General features: G+C 31.9%; 1 long non-coding RNA gene across 3 annotated transcripts; it reads right to left on the reverse strand.

Annotated features, from left to right (window-relative positions):
* Positions 1-1,426: 1,426 nt before the first annotated feature.
* LOC145738451 (uncharacterized) lies at positions 1,427-25,654 on the reverse strand. Of its 3 annotated transcripts, none has more exons than XR_014180750.1 (3): positions 24,950-25,654; positions 24,629-24,816; positions 1,427-15,021 (listed from the first exon to the last, which is right to left on the reverse strand). It is a non-coding gene; the product is annotated as an uncharacterized LOC145738451 (long non-coding RNA). The 3 variants fall into 3 exon arrangements; XR_014180751.1 differs by having other exon boundaries at positions 24,629-24,824; XR_014180752.1 differs by lacking the exon at positions 24,950-25,654 and adding an exon at positions 24,870-24,910.
* Positions 25,655-25,691: the final 37 nt, after the last annotated feature.

Below are 25,691 nucleotides of genomic sequence, written 5' to 3' on the forward strand. Positions count from 1 at the left end.
CACCAACGCTCAGTACCGGATCGAAGAATTAAATAATCCATTACTACCAATTTCGCAAGGAACTAGTTATATAGTGATAAGTAATTACCATATTTATTACCATATCAATCTCACCAACATTAAAGAATGTTTAAGGACAACTGAAAAAACACTTTTACAAACCAACAAAACCTTAGACAATTCAAACAAACCTTTGTACAACCTTTTAAAGATTAGAATTAACGATTTGTTTGATCAAGTGAATTCAATTAAATCATTTGTAAATCACTATACTACTCCTAGTAATAGAAATAAAAGAGGTTTATTCAACTTCTTAGGAAAAGCTCACAAATGTCTGTATGGTACATTAGACGCAGATGATGGAGACCGATATGACAAATATATTAACATTCTCCATGAAAATCAATTAACAATTGATAAAGACATAACTGCCACGCAAACTATAGTTAAGCAGCTGACTGAAGACGTTGACTCTAAGTTAAGCGACATAAAAATAAATCAGCAAAATATACAAATCAAGATTAACGAATTATCACGTATGACCCAGTCTACAGGTACAACATTATACGTTATCACGTTACTTGATAATATTGAAAACAATCTTCGCGTGCTAAATGAAATAAAATCCAATGTTCAGACCGCGATCAGTTTTGCAGAAATTAATATAATGCATCACAGTATATTCAAGTATCAAGAACTGCAAAGCATAATTTCAAAATTGGAACAAAGAAATCGTATCCCTTTTGATAACATAATCAAGTATTATGAAGTTGCTTATACAGACGTGACAATAAAGAAAGACTTAGTTATTTTCTATATTGCAATTCCTTTAATTTCTGGAAATCCATTCGAATTCTATCAATTGTATCCAATCCCAGTTAATAATCAATTAATGACCTTAAAGAATCGTTATCTTTTAAAGTCATTAAACGATTTTTTCAATTCAAAGGAAAATTGCCAAAAGATTGAAGAAATAACCTTATGTCAAGCAAGTCAATTAAACAGAAATGTACCATGCGTTTTACAGACCATGAACCTTACCAGTCATTGTCCAATGATGTTCGTAAAGTACGAAAAAACATCAATTACCCAATTAAGAGATAATTCAGTGATAATAATTCCAACCTCACCTGAAAATATCTACTTTCAATGTCCCAATCAAAACACTATCGAGAAAATATCTCAAGCTTCATTAATATTACCTGCAGAATGCACAATAAAAATAAAGGACAATCATTACGATACTCAGAGACCAAATACTGTTAATCTAAGATTGAAATTGCCATCAATTAATATTGATGAAAATTTGATTAAAAATACTGTCACGTTTAATTTATGAGCCCTTCTGGGTTCACCAATTAAACTGACTCACGACGTTAAACGTCGTGCCGGGATCTCAGTTTTAAGGATGGAATCAAACACTGAGTTTTCTATTAAACACTTAAATCTATTAACCAAACAATACAGTCATGAACACACTAAAAGCTGACAATTTAACAATTCGTACTTACATATCGTAAGCTAAGGACTTAGCATTTTCTGGCGGCTGGCTTGGTCACTTTCGCGTTGGAACTACTTTGGAGAACGGACTACTTAACTTGATCTTCTTGACCGAGGAGAGTCGACATCTCGACTTCCTGGGTCAGCTGGTCGCGCTGCCGTTGATTGGTTTACACTCCCCCATACTGCTGCAATCGGCGTGTTTTATACCCGATTGATCGGCTGACGTAACTTGTTATTGTTCGTCGCCTGTTTTTCATATTCCTGCAAAGCAGGTGGTGATGATTCATCACCGATATGGTGCACTCGGTGCATCACGGTGCAACCTTGCCTCGTGCGCTTAATATTTCGCAATCCTCGAATACTCTTATGTTTTTTAAGTTAATAAGTCCATCTTTTGAATTAATGCATTTTCCATTCGTGACATATGCCTCCGCCCCAGAAAAACTGGTCCCCAGTTTTAAAATAAAGGACACTTATATACTCCCTTTAAAAACAACCATCTTGAAAAAATATCTAACTTGTAACAGTATTATACAATTAAACCAAAATTTCAGATTGACGTACATAAAAACCATTAGAACAATCGATAAGCTACGGTACTACTAAGTACATTATGATTAAAGCATAGTATTGCTTATGATGAACACAAATAACTTACTAACACTAATAAACCCAGAAAAGGATAATGGAGTAGATTTATAAAGAAAGAAGTATCTAGGCTTTGAAAATACCAATTATTGAATGTGCGTAAAATACTTTACTCCATTTGCCTTACATCGCATCCATTTAAATAATTTCTTAAATCTAACATAGTTTAATAAAGCAACACAGAGAACATAATTGTTAAGCCGAGAATAGTTCACTCTTACCACGAAGATGTTCACTGCGCATAACTAAATGCCAATATAATGTTACGTATTTCCTTATTACTTGCATCAAATTGATGGATGTGACGTGGGTAAAAGTCCAATGACGTGTTGGTATTGCGTGTGGACTATGTTGTATACCAACGTCAACAGTCGTGGAAGAAATTAAATGTCTTCAGCAGAGCAGGATCAACGTGTGGTATTATTTCGATCTGGCTTGTTGACTCTCATGTGTGCGTTTACATGAAATAAAAATAGGAACAAAGGTTAATATGTGTTCATTAAGGCTTAATATACTTATATTCAAAGTATACTCTGCATGCAGTGTTACGTATTACTTCATAAAGTTAATTGACATGTAAAAATAATCAGGAATCCGGTCCTGAAACTAAAAAGTTTGAACTCCGTAAGTATAAGACGCTCTAGTTTTCATTTTATGGAAAGTAGAACGTATTTGCCTGTTTAAAAAAAAACAGAAACATTAACCGTTTCTAATTAACTTCAAATCCTTTTGGAGAAGTTTGTTTTTTCACAAAATTGGATATAATGTCTTCAATCAAATGCTTTTCCCTCATTGATTTCTTTAAAAATAAAAATATGCCATTAGTATGTAAATGCAAGTAGGTATTAAATGATTAACTTAAATCCTTTCTGGCGTATTAAAAAAAAACTCTGATTATTGCATTACCACAAATTTGCATTGTTTGTCTTGGTTTCACTTTGCCTTACAAAGCTGAATCAAGGCTAAAGTTTGTCTTACTAAAAATGTCACGTTTAAAAACTCAGATGTCAAGTAGACCTTATCAATCAAATCAAAATGTCAAGTAGACCTTATTGCTGCTGATAAGCAGAATATGGAATATTCTTCCCTATATTTCCAAAAGGCTCTAACCGAGCAACAAACGGCTGTGCTACCGCTTGCTCTAGATCATCTCTAGTTTGAGGATTAATGGGCCCCCCTGCTCGCACTTGCGCCTGGTTATCCGGATTCGGGCACAGTGCCGGATTGCGGACAACCTGACTTGCGTGGGATTCAGGTGGTCCCATAAGTTTGTGGTCCAAACGCACCTCCAGAAGATGCGCCAGCAGAATTCACTTCTGATGTTTCAACCCTTTGTTGTGTTTGGGGTACTACTGGTACCCGAAACTGGTGAAACGTAGCATTCGGTATATAAGTATGCGTGTATTGGGAATGATTCGGTTGATTCAAAAATTACGTAATGAAAATCAATATGCACATAATGTAAACCGTCTTCCTAACTCGGACTATTTAAATTAGTCATTTATTTATGCGCGCAGCGACACATTCATTTCTCATCGCTCGCGAATTAGTTGCGTTCCTCGCAAAAATGCATAAACAACTATATGTTCAAGGTGATTATTACACCGACAATATTAATTTTTTCATATATTTATCTCTATCCGTTGGTAGGTACCTACATAGTCTCATTGAGATATTCCGAATTGGTTAACCAGCGAATTCCATGGTTTTAAGCATGGTGCACTCATTAACCTTTGGGAAAAATTTCTCTGATAACCTAATATGACAAGTGTTCAAGTTTCAAAATTTGCTACTAGTATCTTGACATCTTGACCGTGCAATACAGTCTTTACTTGTCAATGTTCAATAATTATTTAGCCCAGTTTTATTTCGTAAAGTCTTCAATTAATCCATTTACTCATACAATGAAAAATCACGATACAAAACTCAAGTGTACACTTTTTAACTTTTATAATAACAATGGCCATTTTTCTTAATTATTCTCATATGCTAAAAATTTGCATGTCAAAATGAAATTACAATGATATTTATCCATACGCAGTTTTTTAGACGCGTCGTTACCACGATGACTTAAATAACAAAGTGATTACCATACTGTATGCGGCATAAGAAAAGAATTATCTAATCAATTGTTTAGGTTACGTACCTATATATCGCATTTTTTCATGTGCACAAAACACAAAATATATCCTACTGTAGGATATTTCATTTAAGCAAGTAAAAGCAGATCATTTTTATAACTTAGTTATGAGCATTATGACTTTATCGGGCTTGTAACTTGTAACTCTGAATTATTCAGCAGTTCAATATTTGTTTCAAAAAGTAGTCGTAGTCAGTCTGCTAGAAATTTGTACAACTTATTGTACATGGTAATGAGACGATCCTATAAACGGAATTAAGGTAAACGATTAAAGCAACTAATACGCAAATTTCCAGGATAACGTATAACCGGTTGCTGTCAGGAATAGGAATCTCCGTTGCCTGAAAATATTGACAAATTTAGCTACTTTATATGGACCTTTTTATATCCGAGTTTAAAAAAGTCTAGTATCAATTTGCTTCAAAGACCCAATTTCAAAGCCTAATAAACGTATGTATAAGGTTTAGCATACACACAATCATTTCAGCCTGCTACTAATTTCGCATTCAACGAGTATTTTTGGTTTGTTCCTTAAGAAAAATTCATGCACCGCCCTAACCTCGCTAACAGCAAACAGTATTGCTGTGTGGCACTAAAACAAATATTTATCAACATGTACAGACCTTTCTGTATCAGAAACTTCTCAACTTGAGAAGGGAAAAATCAGAAACAACTACTTTGAGAGCTAATACTCCTACCAACATTGAATTATACTGTTTTTCCTGTTGAGTTCTTGAGTATTTAAATTACTCCTTTATAAAAGATACCAATATTTTTTCATTGGCAATTCAATAATTATTTCATTTAATTATGAATCCTGAGCTGGACATCTTCGTACAGATGCACCAAAATAGTTCAACTGCATGTAAGTTGAAACTTTATTACTCATAAAACTCATTACAATGGGTCGGTTAAAGAAACAAACTCTATGTGCCACTTACATAATAAGGTATTACGCTCAGCTAGCGTTTTTCACCTTAATTATTTAACTTAATAAAATTCAGCTGAAATAAATTAAAAATAAAGTCACATTATCATGATGTGTGGGTCTTGTCGTCTCATTCGAGCAGTATGTCTGTTGAATGTGTTAAATATCACTTCAGAAATACTTTATTACAAATGTATGATTTTCCATTTGTATTAAAAAAAACACTTTTTAAATCAGTTGTCATTTTTTTCATAGTAAAAACAAATTTAATTATTTTTAGCCAATACAACATTTCGACTTGTTATTCCATGTAGGTAAATTATCATGTGCATTTAGAAAAAAAAAAAACATTAAAATTCATCAATCAGCAGTTTTCTTATCGACACCTTCGCGGCGATGCGACGAGACGAGTGCAATAAAGCAAGTCGGTCACACCGGCACGCGGCGTCAAATAGAACTTATTAGTCTGCTTCACTTTATTTTCCACTAATGTCGCGATTTTTGCAAGCGACCAAATAATAACCTTCGATTTTTTATGTACTGTTCGTTTTCAAACGATGGAAACATATCGAAATCCTCTTTAACTCTGCACTATGCTTTTATTTAAAGCTGGTACCTACACATAATAAGTAAAAAATTATTTGTCGACAATTAGAAGTTTCATTCCGGCACACTTTTTGTCGTTATCGGGAATGCTTGACCTCGACATCGAAATAACACAATCCGCTGTGTGGATTTTATTTTTTACTTCTGATTTAGAAGTCATGTAAAAATTAATTTAATAGCATGCTGCAGTAGGTATGTAAAATTCAAATTTTTTTCTCAAAATATTTGATTTTTCAGTTTAACTTTTATACAAACTTCTACTAAATAGAAATGCTAAAAGCATACATTTTGCTTTGAATATTGTAATCCATAAAATTGGGATACTGGGAATGTTACATTTTTTTTACAAAACATTTTTCGGATCATTTACCTATTTTTGATACCAAACTTGTGCTGGTCGGTCCAAATAATTATTAAAATGAAATCTTTAAAGAATAAGTCCAGTTGTTTAATCTTGCGGACTTTTCATATTTATTTAAAAATATAATGGGGCAATCACTTCATGGATTAAACGTAGGTGGACACGTAAATTTAGGGATGGCCGGGGCTTTTTGTTCGGCCAGTGCTGTACGTAAAGTTATATTAGCCATTAATTTCTTGACTTTTTTAACATAAGACACGATCGTTTCAGTAATACTTCCTTGCTTTTAACAATTTAGAAAACAAATGTTCAAAATGACAATGTAGAACAAAATTAATTATGCAAAAAGAAAAATTGTATTTTTGCTTTAAAGAGGTAATTTTCACTTACGATGAGAAAAATCAAAAATATTTTTTCTGGTTTAAAAATTCACATTTTTTTAACAGTGTTATACACACATTTACACATATTATTTTCCTGAATCTGAATCATACCCCAAAAGATAAAATAAAAATAAAAAACTCAACTATTGTTTTTCATCCATCTCAAAACAGACCGGCGCCTCCACCAAATGTCACGTTTAATTTATGAGCCCTTCTGGGTTCACCAATTAAACTGACTCACGACGTTAAACGTCGTGCCGGGATCTCAGTTTTAAGGATGGAATCAAACACTGAGTTTTCTATTAAACACTTAAATCTATTAACCAAACAATACAGTCATGAACACACTAAAAGCTGACAATTTAACAATTCGTACTTACATATCGTAAGCTAAGGACTTAGCATTTTCTGGCGGCTGGCTTGGTCACTTTCGCGTTGGAACTACTTTGGAGAACGGACTACTTAACTTGATCTTCTTGACCGAGGAGAGTCGACATCTCGACTTCCTGGGTCAGCTGGTCGCGCTGCCGTTGATTGGTTTACACTCCCCCATACTGCTGCAATCGGCGTGTTTTATACCCGATTGATCGGCTGACGTAACTTGTTATTGTTCGTCGCCTGTTTTTCATATTCCTGCAAAGCAGGTGGTGATGATTCATCACCGATATGGTGCACTCGGTGCATCACGGTGCAACCTTGCCTCGTGCGCTTAATATTTCGCAATCCTCGAATACTCTTATGTTTTTTAAGTTAATAAGTCCATCTTTTGAATTAATGCATTTTCCATTCGTGACAATACAGAACCATTATTGTTAAAAGAGATCAATTTAGAAAATATTCACAATGACATAGATTTAGCGAAAAAATTGATTGTACACCCTTTAAAGAACATTATGATGTTGAAACAACGAGTGTATCTGTATTTACTACATTATTAATTATATTGGTAATATTAGGAATTATAGTTTTAACTTACTATTATTGTAGAAAACCTAAAAAGGATGTAAAAGTGGACATACAATTAAAACCCCTCGAAAATTAAACCCCATTTTCTCAGTCTTAAGGAGGGAGGAATTATATGACCATTTATATTATTTTATCATTATAATATTGTTCTTCAGACGTTGCACCGTCAGCATTTACTGTAATCTATATAAATGATGCAGTGCAGCATTACATTTTAGTCATAACTTCTATCTTAACCAGTGCGGTAATACACATATTGCTTTTCGTAATTTCGAGTTTTATTTTTAAAAACGCTAGTTGCCGAAAAGTAAATAAAATTGTGTTTGTGCATGTTTACAGTTTTTTTATTGTTTGTTTGAGTTTGGTATTTGGTTGGCTATAACAGTGATGCATGCAACTTGTCATTAGATTCTGAAATAATGCGACAAGCTGCTATTGATACTTACGGGGCGGACACGTACGAATATCGTAGAAATGTTAAACGGGTTTTGCTTAAAAATTCAGGGAAAATCAGGTTCTTTTTTATATTGCACGAAGAAACTTTTTCAAGCACTATTACGGGAACAGAAATTGTAGAAAAATCGGAAATTGTTGAAAAGGGTACCATTTTTTGCGCAAAAGAGAGACAGGAAAATAATTATCTCACGGATGACGAAATTGACGTGCCGCAATATGCGGAAAAAACATTCTTTGACGTACAACGGAAAAATTCAAATTCTGTCAAAATTTTACCTCAAAATACAAAAAATATTTTTAATCCTTCAAATGAAAGTTTAAACAGTTCTCGAAAATTTTCTTTTAATTGTCCTATATTTGAAGGGAGTTTTTTTGTTTCCAAATGCGACCTCGAAGAAATGACATTTATTTGTGATGCAACGGGGCAGTTAAAATTTCAAGAAGGTGTTTATGTGTATTTTCTAAAGGAAAAACAATAAAAGTTGAAGAGACATTTCAGTTGAAGAGAGAAAGTAGAAACATTTAAAGTTGTTTGCAATTTAATTAACCCTACAGTGACCGGTTTATACGAATTTAAGGTATATAGTTCTTCGTTTAATTTCTCACACACGGATAACTTAACGCGACAAGTAAGAGGAGTTGAAAGAAATTTAGTTGGAAAACTGTATTCTGATAAAAATATGGTTCAGATAAGAATGCGAAACGTGCTTGTTGCGGATACAACATTATTAGAATCAAAAAATCTGCAAGGAATAAAATCTGATAGTGTTTATAAAAATATAAAATCGGAATTTAAAGGAAGGAAAGACCGGGACGATGACGATAAAATAGACATTCATCTGCTAGGTAGAGTACATAAAGAGTATATACAGTTTACTGGCGAACCACTAACTGTATACATATTTAGCAAGGAACAAAATGAAATGATAATTCACGAAATGAAAAAATCAGAAAATAAGAAAACAGTTTTATTTCTTGACGCCACTGAAACTGTAGTAAGACAGCCATCTATATTTGAAGGGTTCGAAACCGAGAAGCGCATATTATACTACGCCGGTGTTATTCAAATCGGATCGGCCAAATTGGGTAACAGATGCGTATGTCCAGTGATCGAACTACCAATGATACCAATTCAATAGGTAACTGGTTATTAAAATTTAAAAGTTATTGGCTTAAATTTAAAAATAGTTGGCCAATTTTTGATCGAATAGTAACAGATTTTTCTCTTGCGGAAATATATGCCGTATGTAATTCGTTTAATGAACAGACACTCTTAGTGTACATTAACTATTGTTATGAATTAAGTTACAAAAATATTTCTATTAACAGCAATATTACTCCAATACAGTTGTGTTGCGCCCATATGATGAAAATTTTTTCATCATTAGTAAATGAACATTTTAAAGAAAAAAATGTTAGGAATTTACTCAAAGAAACTTTAGCCTCAATGACTACCATGAGCAACATTCATGAGTTAGAAATGTTTTTTGAATACCTCACCATTTTACTTGTCTCGAAATTTAACTGCTTATCAGTGGAAAACGCAGAAAAATGTATATTAGAACTTAACGTCCACTCGCACGTACATCTAAAGGATCAAATTTATTCAAGCCGAAAAACCAACAATTTTTGATCAAAGAGATAATTTCTATAGTAAATCGAAGTTCTTTTTGAACTTTTCCTCAATTAGAGAGGGTATTTCAAAAACTATATGTAAAGATGGCGTTAATAATCTGAATAAATATTATAATCCGATATTTTTAAATATTCTATTAAAAAGATACGTTACTTATTTGCCTTTGTGGACGGCAATTATAGTAAAACCGCAAATGTCCTGACTGTGTCTGACATATACTGGCTGGATAATATTGCTATAGACTTAATTTTTTTAACAATATAAAATGCAGTTAAATTCTAACATTACTGTGCTATCTTGGTACGAAGGAACGACTATATTTCCTCAGCAGAACTCTGAAGGTATTATACCCAAAGCAAAAGATGGAAATTTGGCATTATTAGAAAAAGCCACAGAAATTTTAATTTCTATAAACCAGAGAGGCCAGCACTGGACTTTGGTGTACGTAAATTTTCAAAAAGGGACATTTCATTATTTAAATTCGGCAGAAAACCCTAGTAACCTCAAAGAAAAAATTGAGAAAAAAAATGAATTCGAGCCCTTTATACAGATATTTAATAAAAAATTTCCTTTACATAAGAAACCAACAAAATACGTTTTAGAGAGCAGTGCAGTTCCTCAGCAAAAAGATTCGTATAATTGTGGAGTATTTCTGATATATATAAGTAAATGTTATTTATCACAAGAAAGTATAAATTCAAACATTTTTGATGCAAATATATATAGACTCGAAATTCAAAATTTTATTATTAATTCTGCAGGAAATATGAAAGAGTTATGCCTAAAATGCGGCAATGATACAAATGAGTCTAATTCAAAATCTTTATTGTGTGAAATGTGTAACCGCTGGTGGAATGAAAATTGCATTTATGATTACGATTCTTTATTTACTGAACCGGAAAATTTTATTTGCAAACTCTGTCAAAATTTCAAGCCGTAAACCGTTTTTTGCGTTCGACTTGACCGACAAATCGGTGGATGGGATTAGAAAGGGTGTAGAGGAGAGAGGAGCCCTTTTGCGTTCGACTTTAACAAATCGGTGGATGGGATTAGAAAGGGTGTAGGGGAGAGAGTAGCCCATTTGCGCTCGACTTCAAAGTATCACTGATAAGAATGTTTTTCATGTAATATTGATCAATTATTTTATAACATCTTATGTTTCTTAGTATTATACATCCTACTCTGGAGAGATCATGAGAAAAGCCGGAGCACCGAAGGCTTGGTCTGCTCAAATAAACAATGGTGGATGGAAGAAAAACCAAGTAGGCATTGTATTTTTTATACTTATACTATATATTTTCCTTTCAGTTAAAGCACTAGGTGACTAGCACAACGGCTTGTGCATCAACTTATAATCTAGTAGTGTCGACTCGGAAATTTACTAAAAAATTATGGAGGTGATAGAAACGCGAAAAATATATATCTTTAACGTTCTGTGTACTTATTTGCAAATAAAGTAACATAATTAAAACGAAAACAGGTGTATACTTTTACACAAATCTTTATAAATTTAATTATTATTTTCAAACATCAGTTTTAGTGAAGGTATAATTGTCACTGTTGGCGTCTTTTTTGTGGGGCGTATATGGCAAGAGTCAAAGTGTAAGGGTCAAACTTTTCTATTACATTGTCATCTTATGTCACGACGCCTACTTTACAATTAAAACACCCAATACGAGTTACAATAATACCTAACCTAACCTAATAAAAACTAGTAGACCTAATAGTACTAGTAAAATAAAGTAATTCTCAACGTCATTGACAAATTGAAAACATCGTGGGTTTTTGTTTTATTTTTAAATGTATATAATCCAGTTACAATTGTACATAAAATCAGGCACATAATGTGGCTCTATTGACTCATCATTTTATAAAACTATTTGTTCAATAAAAAATTGTATGAAATCACACAAACACACTTATTTTCCTAATAAAATATAAAAATACAGGGTGTCTCAGAAATACATGTATTAATAAATAAAGAATAAATAGAATAAAACAAATAAATGTATTTAAAAAATATACACTTTTTACTATACTATACACTTTATACACTTTACGATAGGGTTAAGAAGAAAAAGAAACTTACACTGCAAAGAGGTAATGATTCAGGCAACGAAAGTGAAGAAAACAATAGGAATAAATTTGCTACAAGGCAAGTTTTTTCTACAAATGAAGAAAAAGAGTTGGAGAATTATCTAAAGCGGTCTTCAAAAATATTTTATGGCCTCACATATGAAGGTACCCGAAAGCTGGCCTTTCAGTATGCCGTACGTTTAGGCAAGAATTATCCTCTATCTTGGAATAAAAATGAAATGCGGCGACATTGCACTCTGTCCCACAGAAAACCTGAGAATACCGGCATGGCTAGAGCTTCAGCCTTTAATCAAGCAAACGTTGACTTATTTTTTAATAATTACTCAGAAGTTCAGTCAAGATATCATTTTCAGCCAAATAATATTTATAATATCGATGAAACTGGGATTCTGACAGTAGTTCAAGCTCCCAAAGTTATTGCGGAAAAGGGATCAAAAGGTGTAGGTCAGTCGGTATCAGCAGAAAGAGGTAGTTTAGTCACAATGTGTGGAATAATATCGGCTTCTGGCAATACCACCCCTCCGGTATACATTTTCCCCAAAATTAGAATGAAGGAGCAGTTTATGTATGGGGCTGTAACGGGAGCAATTGGTTTTTCAGGTCAGTCTGGATGGATGACTGCTAATATATTTGTTAAAGTATTGCAACATATCCAGAAATATACTAGTTGCAAAACAGAAAATAAAATTCTGATAATTATGGACAACCATGAAACCCACATTTCTTTAGAAGCGATTTTGTATTCCCGGGCAAATGGAATTGTGCTACTTTCTTTTCCACCCCATTGCACCCATCAGATGCAGCCGCTTGATAAAGCAATTTTTGGACCATTTAAATCAAGAATTAAAAAGTCGTTTAATGATTACATTTTAAACAACCCTGGAAAGCCTATCACCATTTATGAAATAGCCAAACTTAGCGCGGATCCATATCTACAAAGTTTTTCAATAAACAATATAGTCAACAGTTTTTCAAGCACTGGGATATGGCCCATCAATAGTTTAGTGTATACAGCTGACGACTTCTTACCATCTTCTGTGAGTGACAATTTGTTCTTACAGGACTTTTCTAACAATCATGTCGAACCTGATAATGAATTACCCGATCCAATATGCTCTGTAGATGATGAAGCCAGCTTAATAGTTCAAAGTATATTAGACGAACTTATTGAAAAGGCGACTAAAAGAAAAGTTAATATTATTTCTGTGGTCACGTTGAAACCATCAGATATTAGACCGTATCCACATGCAGGCCCTAGAAAAATCAATCGCACTCGAAAAAGTGGAAAATCAAGGATATATACGAGCACACCCGAAAAAGACACTCAAAATGCAAAACGAAATCTTGAAAAACTCAAACCAGTGCCGAAACCTGATTGCCAAGAAGCAACATTGAATAAGAAGAGTAAACCAAGGAACAAGAAGAAACTGACAAAAAGGAAACTATTAGCAGAAACCTCGTCATCCGAATCAGATATAGAGTTGCCCAAAAATATAATAAAAAGAAAAAAAGGTGATGGGTTATCAGACTCTGATTGCAATGAAGATTTTGAGAGAGACAATTATTTAGAATCTCTTCTAGAGGACACACCCATTAGAGTAAACGATTTTCTTTTGATTAAATTTTCTACCAAAAAGAGAGTGTTATATTATATAGGCCAGGTGACGGAGACTTGTGACGAACAGGAATATGCAATACTATATAACTATATAACTTTTTAAGGAAAAGCAAACATAACGGGTTTACATTTCCAGCAATAACAGACACAGCACTAGTATCAAGATCTGACATTGTTGCTAAATTTCCAACACCCATTCCGAGTGCAGGGACGTCAAGACAAGCCTCACAGTTTAGATTTGATGTTAATTTCTTTAATTACAATGTACAATAAATGATGTCCGAAACTGCCCCCTCAATTGTCCGAACGTACCCCATAGTGGGGCAGGTACGGACAGTTCTCGCTTTTTTACAAACTTAAAATATTGTCGTTTGGTAGCAAATATATCAAATTTCATGTTAACTGTAGTTTGGTAAATTAAACTACATGATTACAAAATTTATAGCAGGTTTCTGTTACGTGTCCAAACCTGCCCCATACTCCCCTATCCTTCTTTGCAAAATTTCAAAAAATTCGCTTAGAGCATGTAGAAGAAAAACAAACATTTTCTGATACAGACTTGCAAAACTTGAAGTAAATGCTTCCAGAAATATAGGTACTCACAGTAGATTTAAAGCATTTACTTTAAATGTTGCAAGTACATGTAAACAAATGCTTATTTTTACAGGGTGTCCCAAATTTGAGTAACGAACCAAACTTAAGTTTTTTTAAATAGAATGACCAACTTTTTATCCGATATTTGAATTCTAGAAACGGTGCAAGTTGCCAGGCTGTTATTCAAAAACACATGTTTATTGTGTAAAATGTGAAGTACATTTGTGCTGCTTTAAGGGTTTTTATATAATATAAGTTTCATAACAAATAAGAGTTTTAATAAATAAAATGTCTTCAACGTATATGTATATGAATTTTCTACTTAGACATATTGTCCGTCGACGACATGACGTCACGGCCGTAGGAAACTAATTAGACTAATTTACGAAAAATCATAAAAAAATTAATATTTTTACCTCAAAACGACAACTTTTTTCAAAATGTTTTCAGAAGGGTCATGACTGAAAGGGTTAATGTACCGTATTAGTGGTGACCCGACGTGCAATCGACTCAAATTTGTATTCCCCAAAATAGTGCAAATACGAGTAGAAATGCCGTCTCCCCAACGTCGGTACCTGACGTTGCGTCCGGTAATCGAACGTTGGCTCGACGTCCAAATGCCGTTTGGGCATTATGGATAGTTCTTAGAAAACACACGTGATTAGCATTAATTCTTCGATATAAATAGGAGCTGAGCAGACACAACAAGTTAAATTTGCTGTAGGATGTTAATCAGTTGGAAAATAAATTGTACGTTAGATAGATATGAATGACGGATTGCTGGTCCTTGTTCACTCCCAATGTCAACTTCTGCACAGTTACTCAGTTCGCCATGCATAGATTGACATTTAAAGGAATGACAATATTTCTAATACATCAGCATTTAGTTGGAAATTAAAGGAAAATTATTCGGCCAGATATTGTGGATAGAACTATGCTGCATATGGCATAACAGCAAATCGAATCCGTAAATAAAACTACACACCACCCGCGCCCCAATTCTGAGTTTATTATTAAATTTAAAAAAAATTCCAAGATTGACCTGGATGACTTTTTTTTTGCTTCTCGCTTCACCGGGAGAATATCTGAAACAAAAAAATAATATTACCACGAGAATATAAGAAATGTCAATGTGTTTTAAGGAAGGAAATAAATCAAATTTATTTTACTTAATCGGAAACATTAAAAAATGTGGAATTTATATTACTTGAGCGGAAACATTAAAATTGTGGTATGCGGTCAGAGTGCAACTGCACCTATGATGCAATAGCTAGACTATGCACCGGAGTGTGACCGGACGCGAAAGAGTTGCGAAATATGCGAAATATTTCCAGGTACCGAGGGTCGAAAGGTCGTTACGAGTTGTCGGCTAGAGGAGACCTGGTCTGGGAGTTTTTGATTGGTGGAACCAGTGTTTGGAATGCTATAAGAAGGAAGTTGTACCCTAGAGAGGGGTTCATTCCAGTCAGTCCAGTTTTGCTGTGCACCACGTCGGAGAAGGCAGTACCTAGCCAGAAGACTCCGCTCACGCCACAGAATGTAGTCGTCCTGAATTCTGCAACCCGCACCGGGTTTACAAATTAATTAAATAGTAAACCATATCTTAAATTATAATAAATCGCGAGTGTCAAACCCTCCAGAAAGCTGCCCTCATAATTGTTTAACAAATGTAAGTATAGATTTATTATTGTAATATTTTGTGCATGTAAAAGGTATTGTTTTAAGTGCTACTTTTGGGAATTATGTTGAACGTTTTATTCCGATTCAGTAAGATGATAAACCAACCATTTTGTCAATTAGTTTTAACTGTTATTTAGTTATTAAATTATATTTTTCTACCAAGTGGTTTGATTCTACCTCTGAAACAAGATATCGGTAAAGGCGTTTATTAAAGTAATAAACGCACGTCTCGTTTAACTTGTTGGGCCAAAAGGGCTTTACAACTTAAACGTGACAATACATTGAATGGTAATCTAGCACACAACTTAACGTATTATGTTAGAAATTCACTGACTTTAAAAAAAAAAAATTTATGCAAAACACGTATTTGTCAGCGCACGAGAAAACCCACCAGTTAAAAACAGGGCACGGGAAATTGGCACTTTCCAGCGTCCTCACGGAAAAGGTACATTTTTTAAACGAATCCACCAAAAAATAGATAGTTTTCAGGCTAGTAAGAATAATGAAAAAAACCTTTCCTACTCACGTGCGGTAAATGCACTTTTACACACTTATTTGAGTGCGGGAAGGAGTACTTTTCCACACCGGATGCGGTAAAGTTACTTTTCCGCATTGCAAAATTACATTACAATAAATGTAAAATTTTAAAGGTAATATGTGTAAATCGAGCATACCCACTTGCACCAACCTTTTTATGAGATACTCAAGCAAATCAAAAGTTGGTGTTCTTTCCGACTGATATGGCAACACTGCAAAGTCCAAAATATTTTACATAGAGAGTTTGGATAGGCTACACTCCAAATTTAAACGAAAAATATTAAGTCGTTCTCTAGATACTTCTAATATACCATCAGCGTGAATCACCCTGAATCTTACATATTATATTAAAAATAGACATTTTTTAAAATTATATTTGATTATGAATTCTATTTAAAAGAAGAAAGTTATGTCAATTCTTGAGAAAACTGAACGCAGTAGCTAAAAACTAAACACGAAACTGAAATCAGATCGAAAAAGTGCCTTAAAAATGTTTGTGTTTCACTCCGATATTTTAATAAAGAAAAAAGTTGGGTAAAGTTTTTAAAATGGGCGAAATTCGAAAAACGGCCTCTAGCGCCGCAATCTGACAAGATATCGAAATACGGTTTTTGCCATAACACCGTATCTAGCTAGTAAATGGGGTTTTCCTGTCAAAACACTCTAAATCCTGACACCCTGTACAGGTGATTCAATGATAAAGTTCATTATCTCGTTTGATTTGACGTTTGTGGTCTCACTCGTATATGTTAAATACAAAAGTTTTAGAGAATATTGATATTTATAGTTTAAAATTACTTTTGGATATACAGGTTCTTAGTTTAAAATTACTTTTGGATATAATAGAAAAATAATGTTAAATACAAAAGTTTTAGAGAATATTGATATTTATAGGTTAAAATTACTTTTGGATATACAGGTTCTTAAAGACATGACAGAAAACATTTTTTTAAATATACTTTTTTTTTTACATTTTTTCCGTCGACCATGTATTGACAGCCTTTTTTGATGGACGATAACGAATGCAAAATCGTTCAATATTGAGTTCCATTAATGCATGATTTTTCAATTGTTTTACTTTAATGCATGATCTTATCAGGCAATCAAATACGCTCATAGTATAGTTCTATCCTTTTTTATTTGTATGAAACAAAGAGAAATAAACACACATTCTTTAGTTGACATCCACCATTACTGACAGAACAGTTTTTTCAAAACTTTGTAGGATTATAAACCTTTATTATAAACTACAGTTGACGGAAAAATGTTGTAACCAACTTTTATATTAATAAGCGATTAATAATCTCAATTTTAGTAACGCGTTCACTGCGTTAAACCATTTCGATTATTAATCGCTTTCATTAATACACTCGTTCGTTAAATAACTATTAAATTCTTCATAACAATTTAAAACTTTTTTGTTAATAATGTCAGATTATTTAATTTTTAATTTTTCTATACAAATATTACTTTTTACTATGATGTAAAATTGACTGTATTGCCATTGTTTCTAAAAGTAGAATACTCATATTTGGTACGAACGTTCTACAGGAACGACAAAAATGATTTATGCAAATAAATCGTATAATAATTGCATTAGATGCTACAGGACGTTCAATTTTTTAAAATATATTTTGATTAATTCAGTTTAAGAAATTTCGACTTTTATAAATGGAACACCCTGTACATTATTTATTTTGTCTGATAGGTTTTACGTATGTCATGTACCTAATTTGAGTAGATTGCAATTTATTTATGGTTTTTAATTTTTACCTTCGATTTAAATTTAAGTTTAGTTTAATTTAAGTTTATAACTAGCTTACGACAAAATAAAAATGCAGGTGTTGTCAACCGTTGGTAGAGTTACAGCATATTCCAGACATCAAAATAATACGATTTAGCTAAATTGTCCTATACCGAAAGTTAATATTACGAAAGATACAGGGTGTGAAAGTTGAAATTTTATTCTTGTTTTTTTATCATATTATCTAGGTATTTTGATATAAATTACTGAAAATGTGTATAAGGGGGTTTTGACAGCCGGTAAATATGATGGTTTCATCTATTTGCAGTAGCTGATAGGGGGCGCTACCTGCAGCTTTTTCATCTGCTTAAAGGACTAGGGTTTTCTACTTGAAAAAGGTATACTTGTTTTAAGGCTTAAAAGTTGACCGTTTTTGAGATATCCACTATTTTGATATTGCATGTAGCAACTTTCAAATTAGTAAATATTTATTTTATGAAAGTAAGTTTTTATTTTGCCTTTGTAGAATACTTGTTGTCCAAAAGAAACCTTTTTTTAATGTTAATACTTTAATTTCCAGTGGTTTGTGGAGTAAGTTGTTTCACCAAATTCACTGAAAATACGTAAGGATTTTTCATTTATTTTTATCAGTCTTTTTGTTGTGTGATTTAGCTAAAAGATATTCCAATTAGTTTTTTTAAGGTGTGTATAAATTACGTAAATGTACTTTACCCTTTAACCATTTAACCGTATTAGCAATGCAATATTAAAACATTAAATATCTCGAAAACGGTCAACATTTAAGATCTAAAACTAGTATATTTTTTTTTAATAGAAAACATATTAGAATAATATTTTGAAGTCGTATGTCCGTTTCAGCTGCGTAAAAAAAAGTTTAAGTACTTTTAAGCAGCTGAAATAGTTGCAGATAGCGCCTCCTATCAGTCACTGCAAAATAGTAGTAGTAATGCTGTAGCTCTATGTCCCATTACTTATGGTCCACCCTATACAGGGTTATTCACGTTATTTGACACGGAAGACTGTGACTAAACTATTCACTTTCAAAAAAGTTATAGACCTATTGAAGGTATCTTTTAAAAATATTTTCAAGATGTACCGGTTGTACCAAATGCCGAAAAAGTATCAAAGTCATGTTTTTTCAAATGTAACACCTGGTATATTACTTTATTTTCAGAATCTACGTTGAAAATAAAAATTAATTTCATTGATGTTTGATAGGTCTAAACTTTACAGTTTCTCAGATATTCCTTAATTTGTAAAAATGTAGAACAAATATTAACATTTAAACATTCAACCTTCCTTTGAGATTAATTGACCAAAATTGGTTTGGGCGATGATAACAGATTAAGTTTTATGATCCAAAAGTGATAAATTGTCTAGCTCATATAGGGGGTCTCAAAAAAAATTATTTAATCAAAAACTAAAATTTTGAAAGTAGTATAAACTCGTCAAAATCAAATGGAACCACAGTTACAGTATATGCAAATTTAATTACCTATCGAAAATTATTAAGGTTTCGTACCTCTAATTGTTAACGTTTTCTTGGAAAAATCGACATTTCTTAAAGTAGAGCTGACGGACTGATTTTTGATATCGTTCAAGGATCACTTGGTATCTTTTCGAATTACATATCTATCATTCTAATCTAAGTAAAGCTTAGAATAAAATAGTGGCTTAATACTTTGTAAATTTGCTATAGAAGTAATTCATAAAAATAATTAAATAAATCATTCAAACAAAAATAATTCATAAAAATGTTTAAAACGGCGACAATTCGACTACAAACTACTAAAACTAAACTAAACACTAAACATCCAACTACTCCGTTTTCGAGTCCTTCAGCAACATTATTAAGTATCTTAATGGATATACTCCTAAAAATTTCGCTAATTCGCTAATCTCTGGTCATTTCTCAAGGGTATCAAAAATGACTCAAAATCGGTGCGAGTTCGAGAAATGTTGACTTTCCAAGAAAACGCGAACAGTTAGCCATAGGAGACCTCAATAATTTTCGATAGATAATTAAATTTTGCATCTACTTTAACCATAAAATAGGTGGTGTTCAATTTGATTTTGACAAGTTGTTAAAGTTTAAAGGTTGCAATTATTGGGAGAAAAATGTTGAGACATCCTGTATGAGCTACACAATTTCTCACCCATGGATCCTAAAACTTGATCATTTAGTAGGTCCCAAGCCAATTTTGAGTGATAAAAATCAAGCAGAGGTTGAGTGATTAAACATTAAAATTTGTTCTAAATTTTTACAAAATAACGAATATTTGAGAAACTGTAAAGTTTAGACGTACCAAACCTCAATGTCATTCATTACCTTTTATTTTCAACGTAGATTCTGAAAATCAAATAAAATACTAGGTATTCCATTTGAAAAAATATAACTTTGATACTTTTTCTGCATTTGGGACAACCGGTAAATCTTGAAAATATTTTTAAAAGATACCTAAAATAGGTCTATATCCATCCCAGAATCAAAAGTTTGTTGAAAGTGAATACTTTAGTCACAATTTTCCGTGTCGAATAACGTGAATAACCCTGTATAATTGATAAAAAAACAAATGTTTTAATTTTGTATGTCATTAACAACAATTTAAAATGTTTATTGTTCAATTGAATCGTTAAGGACAATTTTCAGATTATAGTTTAGTTAAGATAACAAAAAATGCAGGTAAAAGTTAAAACATATAAATAAAACGCAGACATTTAAATTAGGTAGGTATATGACATACTTCACAAAAGTTGAATTGTAAAAGATATCAGAAAAATAAGTAATACACCAGCTGTTCCATTTAAAAAAGTCGAAATTACTTAAGCTGAATTAGTCAACACGGTGTTTCATGGTAAATGCGTCATATTTAAGGGTGTGATTAAAGGTCAAAAAATAACTCTAGTTTGCTATATAAACCATGGTCCAAAGATGTTTCGTTATGTAGATACAGGGTGTTAAAGTTTGGGTAAAAAAATAAAAATTTACTTATTTCATTAAAACAATAAGAGATATTTTCGTAAAACTTTTTAAGTGTCAACGATAAAGTTCGTTTTGCCATTAAAAAATATATTTTTTATATTTGCCAGTGGCATCCAATCAAACAAGTTATTGACCATTTTTGCAAAAAAAATATGTACGCCACTGTTTTTCCAAAAAATGCAAATCAGTTCTGAATTTCTTATTCAATTTAACACAGAAAAGGTATCTAGTAACTTTTTGGTGCGTCATCTCGTTTTCGAATAAAAAATCCTGCAAAAGTACCCTTACAATTAATACTAAATCTTCGAATTTCGCCTCTATTCAATTTTAAAATTTTGATTTATTCAGTTTTTTTATGAAAAAATAGGAAGATACTGCTTGTTCCTATCGAATAATTTTTTTTTTTAAAAACACTAAATTAATAAAAAGTTAGATATTGATTAATAAAATAAACAGTCGACGATTTAGTATTGATTTTATGGGTACATTTTTATGATTTTCAATTTTTTATTGGAAAACAGAAAGATGTACCGAAAAGTTACTAGATAGCTTTTCTGTTCTAAATTGAATGGGGAATTCAAAATTGATTTGCGTTTAATGGAAAAAGAGTGGTGTATACATATTTTTTTGCAAAAACATTCAGGAACGTATTTGATTGAACGCTACTGGCAAAATAAAAAATTATGTTTTTTATTGCAAAACGTGCCTTATCGTGGACAGTTGACACCTACAAAGTTTTATAAAAATATCTGAAACCGGTTTGAAGAAATAGATAAATTTAGATTTTTTTATTCAAACTTTAACACTCTGTATATTCATAATGGAACATCTTTTGCCCATGGTTTATTTAGCAAACTAGGGGATTTTTTTACTTTTAATCAAACCATAAAACATGACGCATTTATCGTGAAACACACTGTATTTTAGGGTTCGATTAAACGTCAAAGGAAAACCTAGTTTTCTATATAAACCATGATCCAAAAATGTTTCGTTATGGAAGTACAGGGTCTTAAAGTTTTGATAACAAAAATCTAAATTTATTTATAATTCTCAAATCGGCTGCAGCTATTTTCATAAAACTTTATATTTGATAAAACAAAAATCTTCACCAACTCGTTCAATTGCATACCACTGGCAAAATTGAAAAATAACTTTTTTTATTCCAAAGCGTGCTCTGTTGTTGACACCTACAAAGTTTTATGAACATAGGTATCTGCAGCCCTTTTGAAGAAATAAATAAATTTAGATCTTTTTATGCAAACTTTGACACCATGTATCTCCATAGCAAAACATCTTTGTTTAAGTAGTGTTATTTTGTTATATTTAATCAAACCATAAAATATGACGCATTTATCATGAAACACTCTGTAAAAAAATTGAACGCCCTGTAGCATCTAACGCAAATTTATTTGCGTAAATCTAATTTGTGGTCCCTGTGCAAACAATGGTAATTAGTAATACAACCAATTTTATATCAGAGTAAAAACTAATATCTTAAAAAATTCAATATTAGTAAAACCTTGAGTAAAACTATCAGGTTGAAGTATAGACAACATAAAACTTTTCAAATTCTACCTAGTATCTACAAATGAATTAAAAAATACAAGGTTCTATTTAAAAAATCTAATGCCTGGTTTATACCTTCAAATTAAAAAAATTTATTTTAATTTAAATTACATGTAAAATTGAATGAAAATTATTGTGGTTTATACTTTTCAAGATATGCTAAATTAAATGACATAGATGTGTTTTTTTGGCTTTGACGTATTCTAGACATATTTAACCTAAAAAGGGTGAAAGAGTTTAGCTATAAAATAATCATTTGTAAAGTTTGTTAAACCAGGAATAAAGTTTTCTTTGGCAGTGGTTACCGCAATAGTCGGAATTGGTGTATCTTTCATAAAACGATGGAAAAGAAATTGGAGATATGGAGTAAGACCGATAAACAGAGAATGAGAAAAAAAAAACAAATAAAGTTTCACATTTTATCACAAGGAAAAATGATAAAGGGTTCACAAATTAGCCTCAATTTCACCCAATGGTGAAAGTTGGTTCACTTTTAAGTTAACATTAGTTTTAATTTTGTGTAAATGTTAAGTACAGCATGTCATATACAAATGTGTACCTTTAACTTTGATAAAATTAAACTGACTTTAACGAAAATATAGTTTAATGGTTAATTTGGAGGTATAAACAGGGGACAATGTCTGGTTTATACCTCCAAATTAACAATTAAAGTAAATGTTCATTAAAGACAAATTTATCACCCGGTTTCTACCTCCAAATTAATGAATTAAACTAAATGTTAAATTAAGTTAAGTTTTAACTTAAATTTAAAAACTTAAAGCCACAGGTTTGCCAACTTTAAACTAAGGGCAAATTCTTGAAACCTTCGTTGTGATAAAATGTGAAACTTGATTTGTTTTTTCCTTCATTCCCTGTTTATCAGTCTTACTCCATATCTCCAATTTCATTTCCATTATTTTGTCAAGGATACACCGATTCCAACTAGTGTGGTAACCACAGCCAAAGAAAACTTCATCCATTAGTTATTATTTTAAATTTTACAAATGATTATTTTATAGCTGAACTTTTCCATGAATTTTTCAGCCCTCTTTAGGTTAGAATATGTCTAAAATACGTCAAAGCCAAAAACACATCTATGTCATTTAATTTAGCATATCTTGAAAAGTAACAATTTTACATGTAATTATAATTTAATTTAATTTTTTAATTTGGAGGTATAAACCGAGCATTACATGTAATTAAAATCAAATTAATTTTTTTAATTTAAAAGTATAAACCGAGCAGGGATGTGCAAATGACCACTTTTTTTGATTTTGACCAGGGCAGTGGTCAAAACTGGTTAAAACCAAAATAAAAAATGTATTCCTAGAATAAAAAATTAAAAAATATATAAATTAGGTGTAGAAAAATGTAACAAACTGATTTCTGTATATAGAATGTTAAATTTAAAAATAAAACAAGATAAAAATTTTGAAAGGTAGGAAGACAATGATGACTGGATGTAGGTATAATAGACAGGTTTATAATTTGTTGGCTTTTTGTTGTTTAAATGTTTCTTTTTGTTTAAAATAATTTTTTTTTTATTTTGAGTACAAATGTTTGTATATTTTGATGTAAAACATTTCTTAAAAAATAACTAAAACAATTTGATATATATATTTTTTTAATTTTGAACTTTTTGGTTTTGACCCGTTTTGACCACTAACACTAAAGTTTCCAAAACAAATTTGACCAGGGCAGTTTTAACCGGGTTAAAACCAATGGTTTAAACCATGCTGTCCAAAACTTGCCAACCCTGAAACCGGGCAAAATACTTTTCAAGTTATGTTAAATTAGATAGCATAGATGTGTTTATGACTTTGGACATATTCTAACCTACCAAAAAACAAAGTGTTAGTGTACAATGATGATTATTGTGTTAAAGGTAAAATGAAAACTGTATTGCTTTTTATTTTTGTTAATGTTACTAGAATTAAACTAGATTCATAGTTCTAGTTCCGCAAGAAGAAGTAATCACTAAGCTGCAGTAAAAATAAATAATATATTTATAACATAAAATATTGATGGTTTATAAGACTTTGGGGTTATGTTATTTCCTTCTTACTAAAGTCGAACTATGAATTGACATGGCTACTACTGCTTGCTGCTTATTTCTTGCGGAATTAGAACTACAAATCTAGCTTTAAAACAGTTAACTCACCTTAAAACTTGCTATTTAATCCACTGTTGTACCTAATGTAGATAGTTTAATATATTGCACACAATTTTTCTTCTTCAACTTGACTTGATTGCAGTCCCTGGGAAATGTAGTCACTTTCTTCATAAAAGTTGTGCTTTTTCATCCACATGGAAAAGTAGTGATGTATGCAGCATATACCAGTTGCAGATCTGTAAGACTAGCCGAATTAGTTACTAAAACCACCCTTAAAAAATGTTAGTACAAAAATGTGTAGTAATGATGCATCAGCAATAGCATGGTTTATTACATAGGTTAGGTATGAAATTGTCATTGTAATCTTACCTGGGCCAGCAGCTGTTGTATCCATTATGTCAATAAAAAAATATACATTTACTTGATTTTAGTGTATAATCTTCACCAATTAAATTGTTAGATTTTGTCATAAAAATATAATTAATTTTAGCAGCATGCTAAAACAAATAAACAAAAGCAAAGTGACAAGTGGAAATTTTACTTGACAACACAACAGATCCAAGAGGGCGGCCCTATCAGCAAAACCTGTTTCCTCGAAACGCTACCTCGCGTGACGTCACAGTGGGTGCTCGGGTGCACAGTATTAATATAATACACACACACAAACAATCTCTATTTCCGAGGAAAAAGGCTATCGACCTACCGGTTTTTCTGCCAATGTTAAAGAAACAAAGCTTAATGTATCCATATAAATATTTGTTAAAAAAAAAAATAAATAAATAATGTTTTACAAAGAAAAGGTTAAAATTAATAGTTAGTCCGTTTTTTTTAGGTAAAATGTTCCAACAGAGTATATTGAGGAAAGGCGTAGCGAGATTGTCTATTTGGTCTTGTGAGGGAGATGGGGTTTATAATTGTCCAGTTGTGGGGGTTGCCTTTCCATTTTGCCTCTAGTTTCGTTAATCGTTCTGTTATTTTTGTCATTTGTGTCCGTTCGTAGAGTAATTCGTTGGTTGGGTTATGTAGCGGGTTTTGAGGATGTCTAATCTTGGTTACTAGTCTAAGTGCAATTTGTTCTGTAGTTTGTACGTGTTTTTTTGTTTTGCTGGTC

This window comes from Ips typographus, linkage group LG15 (assembly GCF_016097725.1).
Source record: "Ips typographus isolate SLU linkage group LG15, UJ_Ityp_2.0, whole genome shotgun sequence".
In the NCBI taxonomy this organism is placed as follows: domain Eukaryota; kingdom Metazoa; phylum Arthropoda; class Insecta; order Coleoptera; family Curculionidae; genus Ips; species Ips typographus.